The sequence below is a fragment of the Aquarana catesbeiana genome, linkage group LG13 (genome assembly GCF_042186555.1).
Source record: "Aquarana catesbeiana isolate 2022-GZ linkage group LG13, ASM4218655v1, whole genome shotgun sequence".
In the NCBI taxonomy this organism is placed as follows: Eukaryota; Metazoa; Chordata; class Amphibia; order Anura; family Ranidae; genus Aquarana; species Aquarana catesbeiana.
Window position 1 is genome coordinate 144,538,730 of NC_133336.1, and position 16,984 is coordinate 144,555,713.

The window sequence follows — 16,984 nt, forward strand, 5'->3', positions numbered from 1 at the left end:
CCATGCCCGCTGTGAGGATGATAGCAGTGACCGGGTGGGAGACCAGAGAAAGAAAACACCCAGCTGCTATGTGCCTCTGCCCTGGTAGGACTGTGCAGGGAGAGCTGAATGATGAAAGGGGGACTGTGATGTAAAGGAGGAGAGGGGAGCTATGACTGCAAGGGGCACTGTGATGTGTAATGGGGGGCATTGTAATGTATAACGGGGACACTGATGTAAAGTGGGAGCTGTGATGTTAAGGGGGGGGGTTGTGATGTGAAGGAAGGCTGAGGACAGTGATGTACAGAGAAGACTGTCACCAAGATTCAAGCCTCTGCCTTAAGAAAATGTTACAAACTGGACCCCTGTAAATTTTAATTTGAGACTTAGACCTTTCCCTGTAACTGTTCATCATCTGGTATTAGTGATTGAACCATTTTGGAAGGCAAATGTGTATGAGAGACCATTCATTTTATTCTCAGAGTAGTACCAATAGCTGAAACGCCTGGAAAAAAAATATATTATGCATGGCTTAAATTAAACAGAATTTTGGACATTTTAGATTGACTTACCAAAAACATTGCCATGGTGACAGGTCTGGTGCCTGCCCAATTGAACAGGTTCCATATTTTAAGTTTAAGTTGACATGATCTAGTGCCCAAGTCAGCAGCTCCCATAGTCTACCCTCACAAATAGTCAGCTCACAATTGACAAGATACACATCTATTAAATTCACCACCTTATCCACTAAGCACAAACTTTACTTATTTATAGCTAAGCAAGAGTGCATGTGAATACCTGTTGCAAGATACTGCTTGTCTATTTGGTTTTTTAAATCTTAAATGAGGATATGTTCTTTTTGTCTTTTTATCTTTCCTTAGGTCAGTAGCAATGATAAAAGCACAAGATTAAAAAGTGTTCTTGAATGGATAATGGAACTTTCATGTAAACCTGTACACATCCTCATAAATTAGTATGTATTGGAAGAATGTTAAGGTCTGATGGAAATTAATACCGTTACAATATGAACAACTCAGTGCTGTGACTTTACCTCACTGGTCCTGTTAATACGCTTCTCAGAAAAGGCATCAGGAAAAGTGCCATGAAATGTAATCTTCTGAACGACTATGCCAACAGATTTGATGAGAACAGTATGAAATCCCTTTACTTTACGTCATGATCTGCACTATTAATTTGATGCCAGTACTATATAAACACTTGGCCAAGGAGAGGATGTCTAGTGGTAATACATACTGACCTAATGAGGATTTTCTTCAAATTGTTTTGTATTTTCATAACCCCACATCTTGTATTTTGAGGTTTTTTTTTTAGGGGGGATCATTGTCATGTTACAGAAAGGGTAAAACCTATAGGGTGCAGGAATTGTCACAAAATACTGTACAACTCAATATGGCAGCAACATTTGGGTAGATAAGTGTCAATGAAGGAACATTGTCAACATGGCAGGATGGAGACTACAGCATCTTGGGGCCAAAGTTGAATTTCCAGGTATTTCTTACACACAGGATTCTGATTTATCTTTCGTTGGTCAAATATTAAATATGTCAAGATGCTGTGTTTTTTTGCCATGATCACTTTTTTCTAGTGAAATGACCTTAAGTTCAATTTCACATTTTTATACATGGAACTGAAAAGAAACCTCGTTTTGGTTCAAATCCCTTGAAAAGTTTACAATATGCTGTCAGTAGCCTCAATTCTCAGGTTTCCTTACAATGTAAACATTTTATTGTCATTATCTTATACTCTACTGGTACAGATTAACCTTTGTATGCCTAAAAAATATGCTATACGTAGATACATCATATAGCACATATTCACCTTTTTCCTGTATTGTGTGTATATATATATATATATATATATATATATATATATATATATATATATATATGAAAGAATGGACCGATGCTAGATGCAAATAATTCCTTTACTTGAAAATTCCAATCATACAAAACTTGAAAGTGCAGACGTGCAAGCTACTGTACAGTATCGAGCGTAAATCGCTCTTCATCAGGCTTCTCTGGCTGTGTGTGGAGAACCCGACATCATCTTCCTCTATTATCCCCACCCAGCACATCACCACACATGTATCGAATCAAACCATTACCATTACTGATTAACAAAGCCTCAAAATTTAACCCTCACTGTGTAAAAAAGAATAGTAAATGACGTTACAATTCCACAACCAAAAATATTTACAAAAGATAAACTCATGTATCATATAAAGTATCATCTTAGTTTTAAACATTATCCAGAAATCAATAAAGATCTCGTTATCTCAAAAAGTATTTTATCTGTGCCTTAATAGATCAGCAATCATTCTGGTTCATACTATTATAGTCTCAGATTTCTTAACCCATCTCAACTGGTAACTCTGTTGACCGATTTCTTACACGGGAATTCATTCCATTTGATCTACAGAAGATATAGAACATATATGTCTCACATATCAGATCATTTATTACATTACCCTGCATCCACATCCTATAAAAATAGGTATAGATCATAATCCCTATTCATACCCCCCGGGTATAGAGACTGTAGTCTATGAATCCACCAAATCCACCAAACCACGTTTCCTCAATCTCAAAATCCTGTCTCCCCCTCTTTTGTCACAAGATATTTCCTCCAAAACCATAAACCGCAAATCGGTATCTTTGTGTCCCATCTCAGAGAAGTGACGTGACACAGGGAGGTCTGACTGTGGATGTCGGATCGTACTGCGATGTTATGCAATATGATCCTTAATTTTCTAGGTAGTCTCACCTACATAGATAAGATTGCATGGACATACGAGAACATAAATCACATAGGATGTCTGACATGTATAGAATCCATTAAGTATTACTTTGCTTTTAGTTACAGAGTGAATAAAATGGTTTCCTTTCAGCATCAAATTGCATTGAATGCAATTAAGACACGGAAAACAACCCTTTCTTTTCCTACCCAGAAATGTTGGTTTTATTTCATGGGTGTCGGATCTGAATTCAGATCGCACAAGGGAATCACGTAAAGTTTTATTGCGCCGATAGGCTTTCATAGGAATTTGTTGAAATTCCTCTATCTGCGGGTATGATCGCTTTAAGATTGGCCAATGTTTCCTCACTAGATTAAAGATCTTCTCGCTATAACTGTGAAATTGGAATCTGAATGGTATCCTAGACTTGGTAGATCTATGTTTTTTATGATTATAGATTTTAGTTGGCTTCAGGATCTTATTAAGACCATCTGGATAACCCCGCTCTCTAAACTTACAGCACATCTCTTCTAATCTACTATCCCTTATTGTAGTGTTGCTCACAATCCGTATTACCCTAAGAAGCTGGCTTCTGATAATAGAGCCAAATACATGGGGAGGATGAAAGCTATCAAATCTCAGGAGTTGATTCCTATCGGTGGGCTTAGTATAAAGATCAGTCTCAATCCGTCCCTGTTCAATATATACCCGTATATCCAAAAATGGAACCGAACCGTCACCCACTTGCATTTTGAATTGAATATTGGAAGAAAAACCATTAATCATTTCATCAAAAGCTTTCAAAGATTCAATGTTGCCCCGCCACACTGCAAAAATATCATCTATATGGCGCCACCAAGTGGCGCAATGCCTTTGAAAATTCTCATTGTTAAAGATGTATCTTTGCTCAAAATCATGCATGAATGAACATGCGTATGGCGGGGGAACATTGGAGCCCATCGCAACTCCAGTCAGCTGTACAAAGTATTGATCTTTGAAAAGGAAATAATTATTATGTAGAATGACATTAAATAATTTTTCAAACAGAGAAATTTGGGCTTCCGAGTACTCATGACACTCTCTGATTAAATTGATTGCTGCTTCAATGCCTGCCTTATGCGGGATCGATGTATAAAGACTTGTTAGATCCCAAGTTACAAGAATAAAGTCATCATGAATCTGTGGTAGCTCTCTGATTTTCAATAAGAAGTCACTGGAATCCTTGATGTAAGATCGGGTATTTTCACTAGAGGTGACAGTACCTTGTCCAGTAATTTAGCTGTGGGAACAAAAATTGACTCCCTTCCTTATTGAAAATCACTACTCGGAAGCCCAGATTTCTCTGTTTGAAAAATTATTTAATGTCATTCTACATAATAATTATTTCCTTTTCAAAGATCAATACTTTGTACAGCTGACTGACTGCGATGGGCTCCAATGTTGCCCCGTCATACGCATGTTCATTCATGCATGATTTTGAGCAAAGATACATCTTTAACAATGAGAATTTTCAAAGGCATTGTGCCACTTGGTGGCGCTATATAGATGATATTTTTGCAGTTTGGCGGGGCAACATTGAAACTTTGAAAGCTTTTGATAGCTTTTGATGAAATGATTAATGGTTTTTCTTCCAATATTCAATTTAAAATGCAAGTGGGTGACGGTTCGGTTCCGTTTTTGGATATACGGGTATATATTGAACAGGGACGGATTGAGTCTGATCTTTATACTAAGCCCACCGATAGGAATCAACTCCTGAGATTTGATAGCTTTCATCCTCCCCATGTATTTGGCTCTATTATCAGAAGCCAGCTTCTTAGGGTAATACGGATTGTGAGCAACACTACAATAAGGGATAGTAGATTAGAAGAGATGTGCTGTAAGTTTAGAGAGCGGGGTTATCCAGATGGTCTGATCACACAGGAACTTAATAAGATCCTGAAGCCAACTAAAATCTATAATCATAAAAAACATAGATCTACCAAGTCTAGGATACCATTCACATTCCAATTTCACAGTTATAGCGAGAAGATCTTTAATCTAGTGAGGAAACATTGGCCAATCTTAAAGCGATCATACCCGCAGATAGAGGAATTTCAACATATTCCTATGAAAGCCTATCGGCGCAATAAAACTTTACGTGATTCCCTTGTGCGATCTGAATTCAGATCCGACACCCATGAAATGAAACCAACATTTCTGGGTAGGAAAAGAAAGGGTTGTTTTCCGTGTCTTAATTGCATTCAATGCAATTTGATGCTGAAAGGAAACCATTTTATTCACCCTGTAACTAAAAGCAAAGTAATACTTAATGGATTCTATACATGTCAGACATCCTATGTGATTTATGTTCTCGTATGTCCATGCAATCTCATCTATGTAGGTGAGACTACCTAGAAAATTAAGGATCGTATTGCACAACATCACAGTACAATCCGACATCCACAGTCAGGCCTCCCTGTGTCACGTCACTTCTCTGAGATGGGACACAAAGATACCGATTTGCGGTTTATGGTTTTGGAGGAAATATCTCGTGACAAAAGAGGGGGAGACAGGATTTTGAGATTGAGGAAACGTGAGGTTTGGTGGATTCATAGACTACAGTCTCTATACCCGGGGGGTATGAATAGGGATTATGATCTATACCTATTTTTATAGGATTTGGATGCAGGGTAATGTAATAACATAATGATCTGATATGTGAGACATATATGTTCTATATCTTCTGTAGATCGAATGGAATGAATTCCCGTGTAAGAAATCGGTCAACAGAGTTACCAGTTGAGATGGGTTAAGAAATCTGAGACTATAATAGTATGAACCGGAATGATTGCTGATCTATTAAGGCACAGATAAAATACTTTTTGAGATAACGAGATCTTTATTGATTTCTGGATAATGTTTAAAACTAAGATGATACTTTATATGATACATGAGTTTATCTTTTGTAAATATTTTTGGTTGTGGAATTGTAACGTCATTTACTATTCTTTTTTACACAGTGAGGGTTAAATTTTGAGGCTTTGTTAATCAGTAATGGTAATGGTTTGATTCGATACATGTGTGGTGATGTGCTGGGTGGGGATAATAGAGGAAGATGATGTCGGGTTCTCCACACACAGCCAGAGAAGCCTAATGAAGAGCGATTCACGCTCGATACTGTACAGTAGCTTGCACGTCTGAACTTTCAAGTTTTGTATGATTGGAATTTTCAAGTAAAGGTATTATTTGCATCTAGCATCGGTCCATTCTTTCTTCTTTATTGATTGATTTATGGTGGAAGATTGGGAGTCCACCTTGACGGTGCTGTGATCTGACTAAAAGACTAAGAAAAGAAGGTAACCCACCTGAAGTTTGAATATATATCTATATGTGTATATATATATATATATATATATATATATATATATATATATATATATATATATATATATATTAGTTTTTTGTTTTGTTTGTAAATTTGAAGGACAAGGAAAAAAGTATTTATTTTTGCAAATTGCCCAGCTCATCCAGATACATCACACCTTCACCTGTGTAGGTTGTATGTTTGAAGAGCCTTATGAGGAATGTTTCTTGAAAATTGGGTTTTCTAGGGCTATTCAGCTTGTTTTAATTATTTTGAGTTAACAGCTTTTGCTAAGCAGCAAAAGCTGTTAACCCAAAATAGATAAAACAATCTTATAAGCATAAACACTGTAATAAGTGAATCTGTAGATAAGTATTGATTATTATCCATGGAATGCTCTTGTAAGGCTGGGTTCACACTAGTGTGGATTGGATGTGGGTTTCCCTGCATCCAATTCACACAGGAGATTGTGACTGGCTCTCTATGGAGCCAGTTCACATATCGCCGCAGCGACTCCAGTGCAATTTGCACAGGAGCCCTGTACATCTTTTGGTCCATTTCAGGTTCCAATTCAGCCAAGAATTTGGGCTGAAATCCAACCTGAAACGATGAACAAGGAGGCACCGGACTCCTGCTGTGAGCTGCTGCGTGCTCATATGTCAACCCAACCTAAAGCAGTTATAATCATCAATAAATCTGAAAAAACACATGTCCTGAGATTTATAATTTCAACGAGCCTAACCTCTTTCTAGTAAGATGAGCACCGTGTTTTTCACGCTGGTAGAACATTAGCTATAACATGCATGTTATGTTAATGCACGTATACTCTACATAGGTTAACAAAGCAGGATTGAGTAGAAATTCTATTTTTATTATTATTATTATTTTTTTTTTTTTTTTTGCTGTGCAGATTGTTCACATTGTAGTATAGATCTCATAACTAGGGATGAGCCGAACACCCCCCCGGTTCGCACCAGAACCTGCGAACGGACCGAAAGTTCGCGCAAACTTTAGAATCCCATTCAAGTCTATGGGACTCGAACATTTGAAATCAAAAGTGATAATTTTAAAGGCTAATATGCAAGTTATTGTCCTAAAAAGGGTTTGGGGACCCGGGTCCTGCCCCAGGGGACATGTATTAATGCAGAAAAAAAGTTTTAAAAATGGCCGTTTTTTCTGGAGCAGTGATTTTAATGATGCTTAAAGTGAAAAAAAAGTGAAATATTCCTTTAAATATCGTACCTGGGGGGTGTCTATTGTATGCCTGTAAAGTGGCGCATGTTTCCCGTGCTTAGAACAGTCCCTGCACAAAATGACATTTTTAAAGGAATAAAAGTCATTTATAACTGCTTGCGGCTTTAATGTAATGTCGGGTCCCGGCAATATGGATGATAATCAGTGAAACAAACGGCATGGGTACCCCCCCAGTCCATTACCAGGCCCTTTTGATCTTGTATGGATATTAAGGGGAACCACGCACCCAAATTAAAAAAAGGAAAGGCGTGGGGCCCCCAGGCCCTATATACTCTGAACAGCAGTATACAGGCGGTGTAAACAAGACAGAGACTGTAGGTTTGTTGTTAAGTAGAATCTGTTTGTAATTTTGAACTGTACATTTTTAAAGTGTAGCTCCAGCCAAAAAATCTGTTTTTAAGCTTTTTGGAAAACATAGGGAAGGGTTATCATCCCTGTAACATTTGTTTTGCTGTCTGTGCACCTCTTCAGAAGATTTCACCTCACTTTCTGTCCCAATGACAAATGTTTTTTGAAAATTTGGGGTTTTTAGTGAAACAAGGATTGGTGATAAAGTATCAGTGAAGAGGAGACACGTTTTTCCCATATTAACTCTTACAGGAGAGAATATCCCTTCCTAGGGGTAGATTTCATCTCACTTACTGTTGTCTCCTTCCGTTTGCAAGTAGGAATCGTTTGTAAGTTGGATGTTTAAAAGTAGGGGCCTGCCCTATATACTCTGCAGAAATTGGGGCCTTAGGTGTTGGTGTTGCCACAACACTGTAAGCCCTCACAGTTACTCTTGGTGGGCGCAGGAATGGGCCCTGCTGTGAAATATTAGATCAAGAATTGTAATTACATGTCCCTGTTGAACAGGGGCAGAAAAATTGGGCCTTAGGCACTGGTGCCACAACACTGCAACCCCTCACAGATACTCTAGTTGGAGCGCAGGAATGAGCCCTGCTGCAAAGTATTGCATCAAAAATTGTAATTACACTCCCCTGTTAACCAGCGGCTGAAAATTTGGGCCTTGGGCACTGGTGCTGGTGCCACAACACTGCAACCCCTCACAGATACTCTAGTTGGAGCGCAGGAATGAGCCCTGCTGCAAAGTATTGCATCAAAAATTGTAATTATACAGGGGCTGAAAAATTGGGCCTTGGGCACTGGTGACGGTGCCCAGAACCAAAAATGTTCCTACAAGCTATCAGCATGAAAATTGAGGAGGAAGAGGATTGTGACTCAGCATAACAGGATAGTCACTTAGCATCAGCATAGGCCGTCTTGAAGGGATCTCACATTAAAAAAAAAATCAGTTACATCAGCATCAGGTGCTTGGTAGCTGGTGATCCAAGACTGATTCATTTTTATGAAGGTCAGCCAATCGACCGATTCGGTGGACAAGCGCACCCTGTGATCGGTTACAAAGCCTCCAGCAGCACTGAATGTGCGTTCCGAAAGAACACTGGATGCAGGACAGGCCAGTAGCTCAATTGCATACTGTGCAAGCTCTGGCCAGTGATCCATCCTCAAGACCCAGTAACCCAGAGGATTTTCGGTGGGAAAGGTGTCCAAGTCTGATCTTGCCCCTAGGTAATTCTGCACCATGTGAATCAGACGCTGGCGATGGTTGCTGGAACTGAGCAGACCTTGGGGCTGCAGACTAAAAAAATTGTCTGAACGCATCGGTCAGATGGCCACCTTCTCCACCGCTCCTTCTGTGACTGACCGAAGCCTCAGCAACACGTTGTCTGGGAGGACCAGGAAATTGTAACCTCCCAGGCTCTGGAAACGCGTTGCACAAACCTTTCTGCAAGGCTTCCCGAAGATGTTTCATCCGCTGCTCCCTCTGCGACTGCAAGATAAGGTCCACAACCTAACCCTTGTAACGTGGATCAAGGAGGGTTGCCAGCCAGTAATCATCCCTCTCCTTGATACCACGAATACAAAGATCCTTCCGCAGGCTTTGCAGGATCAGGGAGGCCATGCAGCGTAGGTTTGCTGAGGCATTCGGTCCAGAGTCCTGTGGGTCACTAAGGACGACATGATCCGCAGCCACCTCCTCCCAGCCACGTACAAGTCCATGGGTTTCTTCGGACTATAAATTATCCCTTGAAGACTGCTGCTCATGCTGAGTGCCACCTCCATGCTGCCACAATCCTCCTCCTCATCCTCTTCCTGTGTGATCGGTGGGCACGCAGGAACACTGTCTGGATAAAGGGGGCCTTGAGAGGTAAGGAAGTCCTCCTCTTCCTCCCTCTGTTCTGCCTCAAGTGCCCTGTCCATTATTCCACGCAGCGTGTGCTCCAACAGGTGGACAAGAGGGACAGTGTCACTGATGCATGCACTGTCACTGCTCACCATCCTCGTGGCCTCCTCAAATGGTGACAGGACAGTGCATGCATCCCTGATCATAGCCCACTGGCGTGGGGAAAAAAAACAAGCTCCCCTGACCCTGTCCTGGTGCCATAGTCGCATAGGTACTCAGTGATGGCCCTCTGCTGCGTGTGCAGCCGCTGCAGCATGGCCAATGTTGAGTTCCACCTGGTGGGCATGTCACAGATTAGGCGGTTCTTGGGCAGGTTAAATTCCTTTTTGGAGGTCAGCCAGCCGAGCACTGGCATTATATGACCTGCGGAAATGCACACAGACTTTCCTGGCCTGCCTAAGGACATCCTGTAAGCCCGGGTACCTGCCCAAGAACCGCTGCACCACCAAGTTAAGGACGTGAGCCAAACAGGGCACATGGGTCAGTTGTCCCTGTCGGAGTACAGAGAGGAGGTTGGTGCCATTGTCACAAACCGCCATACCTGCCTTAAGCTGGCATGGCGTCAACCACCTCTGAACCTGCCCCTGCAGAGCTGACAGAATCTCTGCCCCAGTGTGGCTCCTGTCCCCCAAGCACACCAGCTCAAGCACCGCATGGCATCTTTTTGCCTGCGTGCTTGCATAGCCCCTTGAACGCCTACGGAGCACCGCTGGTTCCGAGGACAAATCAGCACAGGAAGAGGCCATGGAGGAAGAAGAAGAGGAGGGGGTGGAGGAGAGAGGTGTGGCAGAAACACCACTAGTAGAATTTTGGAGGCGTGCTGGTGGAACAACCTCCAACACTACCGCACCCTGTCCTGCATCCTTCCCAGCTGTCAGAAGAGTAACCCAGTGTGCGGTGAAAAATAGGTAACATCCCTGTCCATGCCTGCTGGACCATGAGTCAGCGGTAATATGCACCTTAACGCTGACCGCCCTGTCCAGCGAGGCCAAGACATTGCCTTCCACATGCCGGAATCGCATTCTGTGAGAAAAAGTGACGTTTGGGAACCTGCCACCTGCCATTCCACAAACTCACGGAAGGGGGCAGAGTCTACCAACTGAAAAGGCAGCAGTTAAAGTGCTAGCAATTTAGCCAAGCTAGCATTCAACCGCTGGGCATGTGGATGGCTGGGAGCGAACTTCTTTTAGCGGTGCAGCAGCTGGGGCAGGGAAATTTGCCTGGTACAATCTGACATCGGTGTACCGATAGCAGATTGCCCGCAAGTACTTGGCTGTGACACACCTAATTCTACATCTTCATTCCTCTCAGTGCAGGTTTCAGAGAGGACTGAAGGTATAGTGGGGTTGGAGATCCCAGCTGAGGAGCAAGGAGAGGTCCACTTTGTTCTTTGGTGTGGGTCTTTTAGGTACGCTTGCCAACGAACTGCATGGCAGGTCGACATATGTCTGGTCAAGCATGTGGTGCCCAAGCGGGTGATGTTTTGGCCACGCGAGATACGCTTGAGACATATGTTGCAAATAGCAGTGGTGGGATCTGATGCACTCTTCTCAAAAAAGGCCCACACCAAAGAACTTTTGGAATAATGCTCAGAGACAGCAGCGCCCTGCACATGCGGAGCTCTGCGGTGTGATGCAGTCAGTGTGCTGCCCTTAAGCTGGCCCCTGGAGGGCATCCTGCCTCATTGGAGGTGTGCCTCCTCCTCCTCTCCCCTATCAGGCACCCATGTGGAGTCAGTGACCTCATCATACCCTCCCTCCTCATCACTGGAGCAAAGCTGGCAGCATGCTGCAGCTGGGGGAACATGACTGCCAGATTGCTGTCCTTCTTGGGCACCCCCTCTCTCTGGGCTCACAGTACTGCCTTCCCTCTAGCTGGGTACCATCATCGGAGCCTTCAGAATGCTGGGCATCCTCCTGGAGCATGTACCCAACACTGTGGTCAAACAGTTCGGGGCACTCTCAGGAGGACATGGTGGGGATAGGGAAGGAGTGACTGATGCCATTGAGCCGAGGGAAGAGGCCGCGTTGGCAGCTGCTTTGCCAGACAAAGTACCCTGAGCCTGGGTGAGAGAGGATGAGGACGGCTTGGTCATCCACTCCACCAAGTCTTCCACATGTTGCGGCTCAACACGGCCAGCTGCCGAAAAAAAGGACAAGCCTGTCCCACGGCCACGTGCACCGTCTCCACGACCAGCACTGTTGCCTCTAGACACAGAGCCTGCTTGCCCTCTTTTATTGGCTTGTGACTGTCTGCCTCTCCTTGTTGGCCTTCCAGACATACTGATGGCCTGCAGTGAGATGTAGCTGCACAAAGCTGGGATATATATATATATATATATATATATATATATATATCTATATATATATATATATATATATACATACATACATATACTGATACGGCAGCTAGCAGAATCAACTGCCTACCTGTAGTAATATTAGTATGGAAAAACACCAGCAATTGTCTTCAGGTAGCTTTAGGTGCACACTGTGCAGAAGACACAGTACACTAACTGTAAATACTGCAGCTGCTTGCCTGTGGTACTAATAGGATCAGAACAGCAGCAATTGTCTTCAGGTAGCTTTAGGTGCACACTGTGCAGAGGAAGCACTACACTAACTGTAAATACTGCAGCTGCCTGCCTGTGGTACTAATAGGATCAGAACAGCGGCAATTGTCTTCAGGTAGCTTTAGGTGCACACTGTGCAGAGGACACACTACACTAACTTGTAAATACTGTAGCTAATAGGACTAATAGGATCAGAAGAACACCACTAATTTTCTTCAGGTAGCTGTAAATACTGTAAAAACACCTGCCTGTCAGTAGGAAGAGAATAACCGGAACGGATCTAGCTAAACTGAATACAATATATATATATATATATATATATATATATATACACATATATACACATACATATATACACACACACACACACACACACACACACACACATATATATATATACACACACACACACACACCACCTAGGGTGCATATATATATATATATATATATATATATATATATATATATATATATATATATATATATATATATATATATATATATACACACACACACAATACACTGTAAGTGCAGCTAACTGACTCGGCTGCCTACTCTATCTAACTTAAATCAAACGAGAAACAGATGCAGCGCTAAAAAAATGTTTTATGAAAATAAGATAAAGCCAAAGTAATAGTAAAATAACTCAGAGAACTAAGGCAGATACCATACAAAAATAAAAAATATAAAATAAAGTCAAACTAAGAGAGGTAATGTTGAAAAGACTCATCAAGAAAGACTAATGCCGCGTACACATGAGCGGACTTTACGGCAGACTTTGCTCGGCGGACTTTTCGACGGACTTTATGATGGACTTTCTGAATGAACGGACTTGCCTACACACAATCCACCAAAGTCCGTCGAATTCGTACGTGATGACGTACGACCGGACTAAAACAAGGAAGTTCATAGCCAGTAGCCAATAGCTGCCCTAGCGTGGCTTTTTGTCCGTCGAACAAGCATACAGACGAGCGGACTTTTCGACCAGACTCGAGTTCGACGGATAGATTTAATGTTTCAAATCTAAGTCCGTCCAACTTTTGAGAAAACAAAGTCCGCTGGAGCCCACACACGATCGAATTGTCCGACGAAATCCCGTCCGCCGGGCAAAGTCTGCCGTAAAGTCCGCTCGTGTGTACGCGGCATTAGGCAGATACCGCACAAAATAAAATAAATGTATGATATGCAGATATAAATAACCACATAAGATTGGTTAATATGATAAGTGATAAACCTTATTGAATAAGGTAATAACAAATACAGAAATCAATGGTATAAAAATTCCATACAAATCATAAACACCAAAAAAGATTTAAAAGTGTAGAGTCCCATCCCGATAAATGTCAGTGTAGAAACAAAAAATACATATGAAGAAAGTCCATTAAAAGAGTGAAGATAATAATGCAGAGGTAAGTGTATGAGACCAGATCCTAATTTCAAGATAGTAGCACACCTGAGTGAGTATAGAGGCTCCTTACCAACTGCAGGTAACCGCCATGGGTGGTCTCACCAGGCACAGGGAATGATAAGGTCTCCCAGGAACCTATAACGGCATCTGTAAAGGCAGCTAGGTCTGTGGCACTTTTTCTTGCTGTTCCAAACAAAACTCTTTCATTATGTCCTATTCCTGGCAGGGCAAGGTTTAGTTCATTAACCACCTCAGAGGCAACACTGGGACTCTACAGGCAGGCTGGGAGAGACAAGAAGCCGTCAGCATCAGGGCAATTGCTATGCCTCAGTAAGGCATGGCACATGGGGAGCTTAGGATGTGCCCAGGCACATCCGACACACTCTGTGCACACACCTATGAGGAAGGTGGATGTTACATAGGATAGAGGGACAACAGAAAATGGTAGGGAAAATGGGTATTGGTTTTCTCCTTTAAACTGCTTTGCAACTCTAAAGTGAGATGAAGAAAAATGGATAAGTGACGTTGACCTTCAAATTTCTATAAATAGGGGAATTATTTCAAGTGATGGAATGTTATACATGTGCTAACATCAATTTTATAACATTTAATGTAATAGTAATTTTGCAGCAATGCTATTTATAAATCATGTGAAATGAGCAGCGCCCAGCAGAGAAAGTGCATAAATAATGTAAAGGGTTTTTTTTTTTCTGCAATTTAACAAGAGAGATTGAGGGGAGTTTCAGTAACTTCCAAGAAATTAACGGCGTAGGATGCAAAGCAACCACTGTCCCACTTTCTAATAAAGCCAAAGTAGAAATATTAGCAAAGTGCCAAAGCATGTTCTGCAATGTGTGGTCTGTTCCTAGTTTCAGTATTTCAGTTTCTTATAGCATTATATTAAAGGGGTTGTAAAGGTAAACATTTTTTCACCTTAATGCATTCTATGCATTAAGGTGAAAAAACTACTAACAATACCACCGTCCCCAGCCCCCCCGTTTTACTTACCTGACCCCTCGAAATTCGGCTGCTCGTTCACGTCCTCGATTCCGCTGCTCAGCCTGGCCGCTGATTGGCTACAGTGGATGGATTGGAAGCAGCGCAGCCATTGGCTCGCGCTGCTGTCAATCACATCCAATGACGCGGCGCGCTGGGGGGCGGGGCCGAGTGATACAGCGAGCGGCTATAGCCGCCGGCTGTATCACGGGAGCGCGCCCGCAGTAACTAACCACCATGCGAGGGAGCTCACATTAAGGTGGTTAATTATTGCGGGGAGGAGCTGAGACAGCCGCCGAGGGAACCCAGAAGAGCAGGTTCGGGGCCACTCTGTGCAGAACGAGCAGCACAGTGAAGGTAAGTATAACATGTTTGTTATTTTTAAAAAATAAAAAAAATACCTTTACAACCCCTTTAAATATGTACAAATACTATTCAGCTAGGCACACTGTCTTGTAAACATGTGTAAGTTTAATAGGGAACCTAATTCTGTAATCGCTTCTGTGTGTTTTTAGCCAGTTTTAGTCACTGTTACTACTGAGTATTCATCGCATTGTTTTATTACTTTACTCACCCCTTTCCCTGATAAATATTAGATTGATAATGGGATATATGCAATATTGGCGTAAATACTGTATAGTTTACTACTTGTGGACAAAATGTTACAAGTTGTCTGAGAACAACAAAATCACCAATGTCTTCCATTTTGAGATGTGTATAGTTCCATACAGTGTAGCTAACTGTAGTACCACTTAAGACCAGTGCATGAAATATTAATCTTTTCTAAATAGGAGTGACTAAAAAGTATACTATTATATTGAGTGCTGTATTGAGTAAATGTTCCTTAACATGCATGTGGTAGTTTTGTTTTTTGACAAATACAATGGGTAAAAAAATAGCAAAATAGAATTTTTGCATCTGACAACTACTCTGATTTTTGTTGTAAAATTAATCTTCCCTCTTTTAGTGTAGGTCTGATGACCTAGTGTAGGTCATTGATACATATTTACTACAGGGTACCGTGGGACAGAACCAAGAGATGGCATAAAAACGGAAAATTGTATGCTCACCTTTCCGTAATTTTACTTTCCTGGTGCATCTTCATGGCAGCATACATACATACATATGGGTTGTGACTCCGACAGGGATGTCACCTTTCAAAACTTCCATAGGCATCACAACAGTTTTTTTTCTGTTATAATCAGGGCAATCTTAGAGTAGACAAAACATTTTCCTGGTCCATCATGGCAGCATACATACATACGGGTTGTGACTCCACCCCCACAACCTGATAGGACTGGTTAACTATAAATCAAAGACAGACCCGGCTCACAGCGTTCTCTGTAACTCTCACCATTTGGGTGGGCATCTGTATGCTGCCATGATGATGCACCAGGAAAGGAAAATTACGGAAAGGTGAGTATACAATTTTCCGTTTTCCTGGTGCATCATGGCAGCATACATATGGGGACTAACTCGCCATACGGGAGGGTGCAAGAAAAATTTTGTAATCATCAGTAGCAAGTATGCACCATGAAGTTTCCAAATTTTACTGTCGCGAGCCGGGTTCATCTATTAAAGTGTAATAAAGTTGTCCAGGGAGGATCATATTGCTGACTTTCAAATAACCTCAGGAGACACTCAGCGCTGAGCTGTCCACAGACCTGGCACTGCCCGAGTTAAATGTGCTCTTAAGACCTGCAAAACAGGACGGCCTTGAAGAGTAGGCTCTTTTAATTGTCTTAACAATCTAGGAGGTGACTGAACGTGTTGATGCTGACTGACCCTGCCTTAAGCCACGCTGGAACCAAGAACATATTTCAGCTTTCCTGAATGAAAAGGTAGCTGCCAAGCAGATCAACAGTGTTAGCTCAACATCCAGGGGGATGTGGTTCTCTCGCTCAACCAAGAAAGATGGCAAATTGACTTCCTGGTTAATCTGGAAGCAGAAAGACACCCCATGGATAAAAGCAATCTGGAGTTTTAGGACTATTCTGTCCAGGTATAATGTTAAGTGAGGCTCTTTGAGTACAAAGCCTGCAGTTCTGACATCTTTTTTTGTAGCAACCAGAAATAGGGTTTGGGGTTTGCAGAGTAGTCAATTCTGTAAGATAGAAATGAGGCCTTGATAGAAATGAGAAACATAAGCAAGTTGCACATAGGGAACAATGGTTTCCTGGGAGGTCTATAACTTCATGCAAGCCTTTTAAGAATTGCATCACTAAAGGGTTAAGGACTCCTTAAACCCTTGCAAGTGCAGACAAGGCTGAACTTTGAGCTTTAAACATATTTGAACCTAGGCCCCTGTTCAGCCCCAGTTGTAAGAACTGTAGAACCTTGGCTGGTTTAGGTAATAAAGGAATCCAGGCTTTTGCTGTGTGAGATCTGCATCATTTTCCCATAATCTTTGATAAATCTTATTCATG

The 16,984-nt window shown here is 41.9% G+C and overlaps 1 long non-coding RNA gene across 6 annotated transcripts in view; it reads left to right on the plus strand.

The window, feature by feature from the left end:
• The window catches only part of LOC141117248 (uncharacterized), a 429,977-nt gene that overhangs the window by 401,222 nt on the left and 11,771 nt on the right, over window positions 1-16,984 (plus strand). For 3 of the 6 annotated variants that reach the window (XR_012237130.1, XR_012237125.1, XR_012237129.1), the window contains one exon: window positions 861-1,488. The exons of 1 other annotated variant lie outside the window; for it this stretch is intronic. This is a non-coding gene — a long non-coding RNA (uncharacterized lncRNA). The remainder of the gene's footprint in view (window positions 1-860; window positions 1,489-16,984) is intronic. 2 more of the 6 variants (XR_012237126.1, XR_012237127.1) reach the window with 2 other exon arrangements.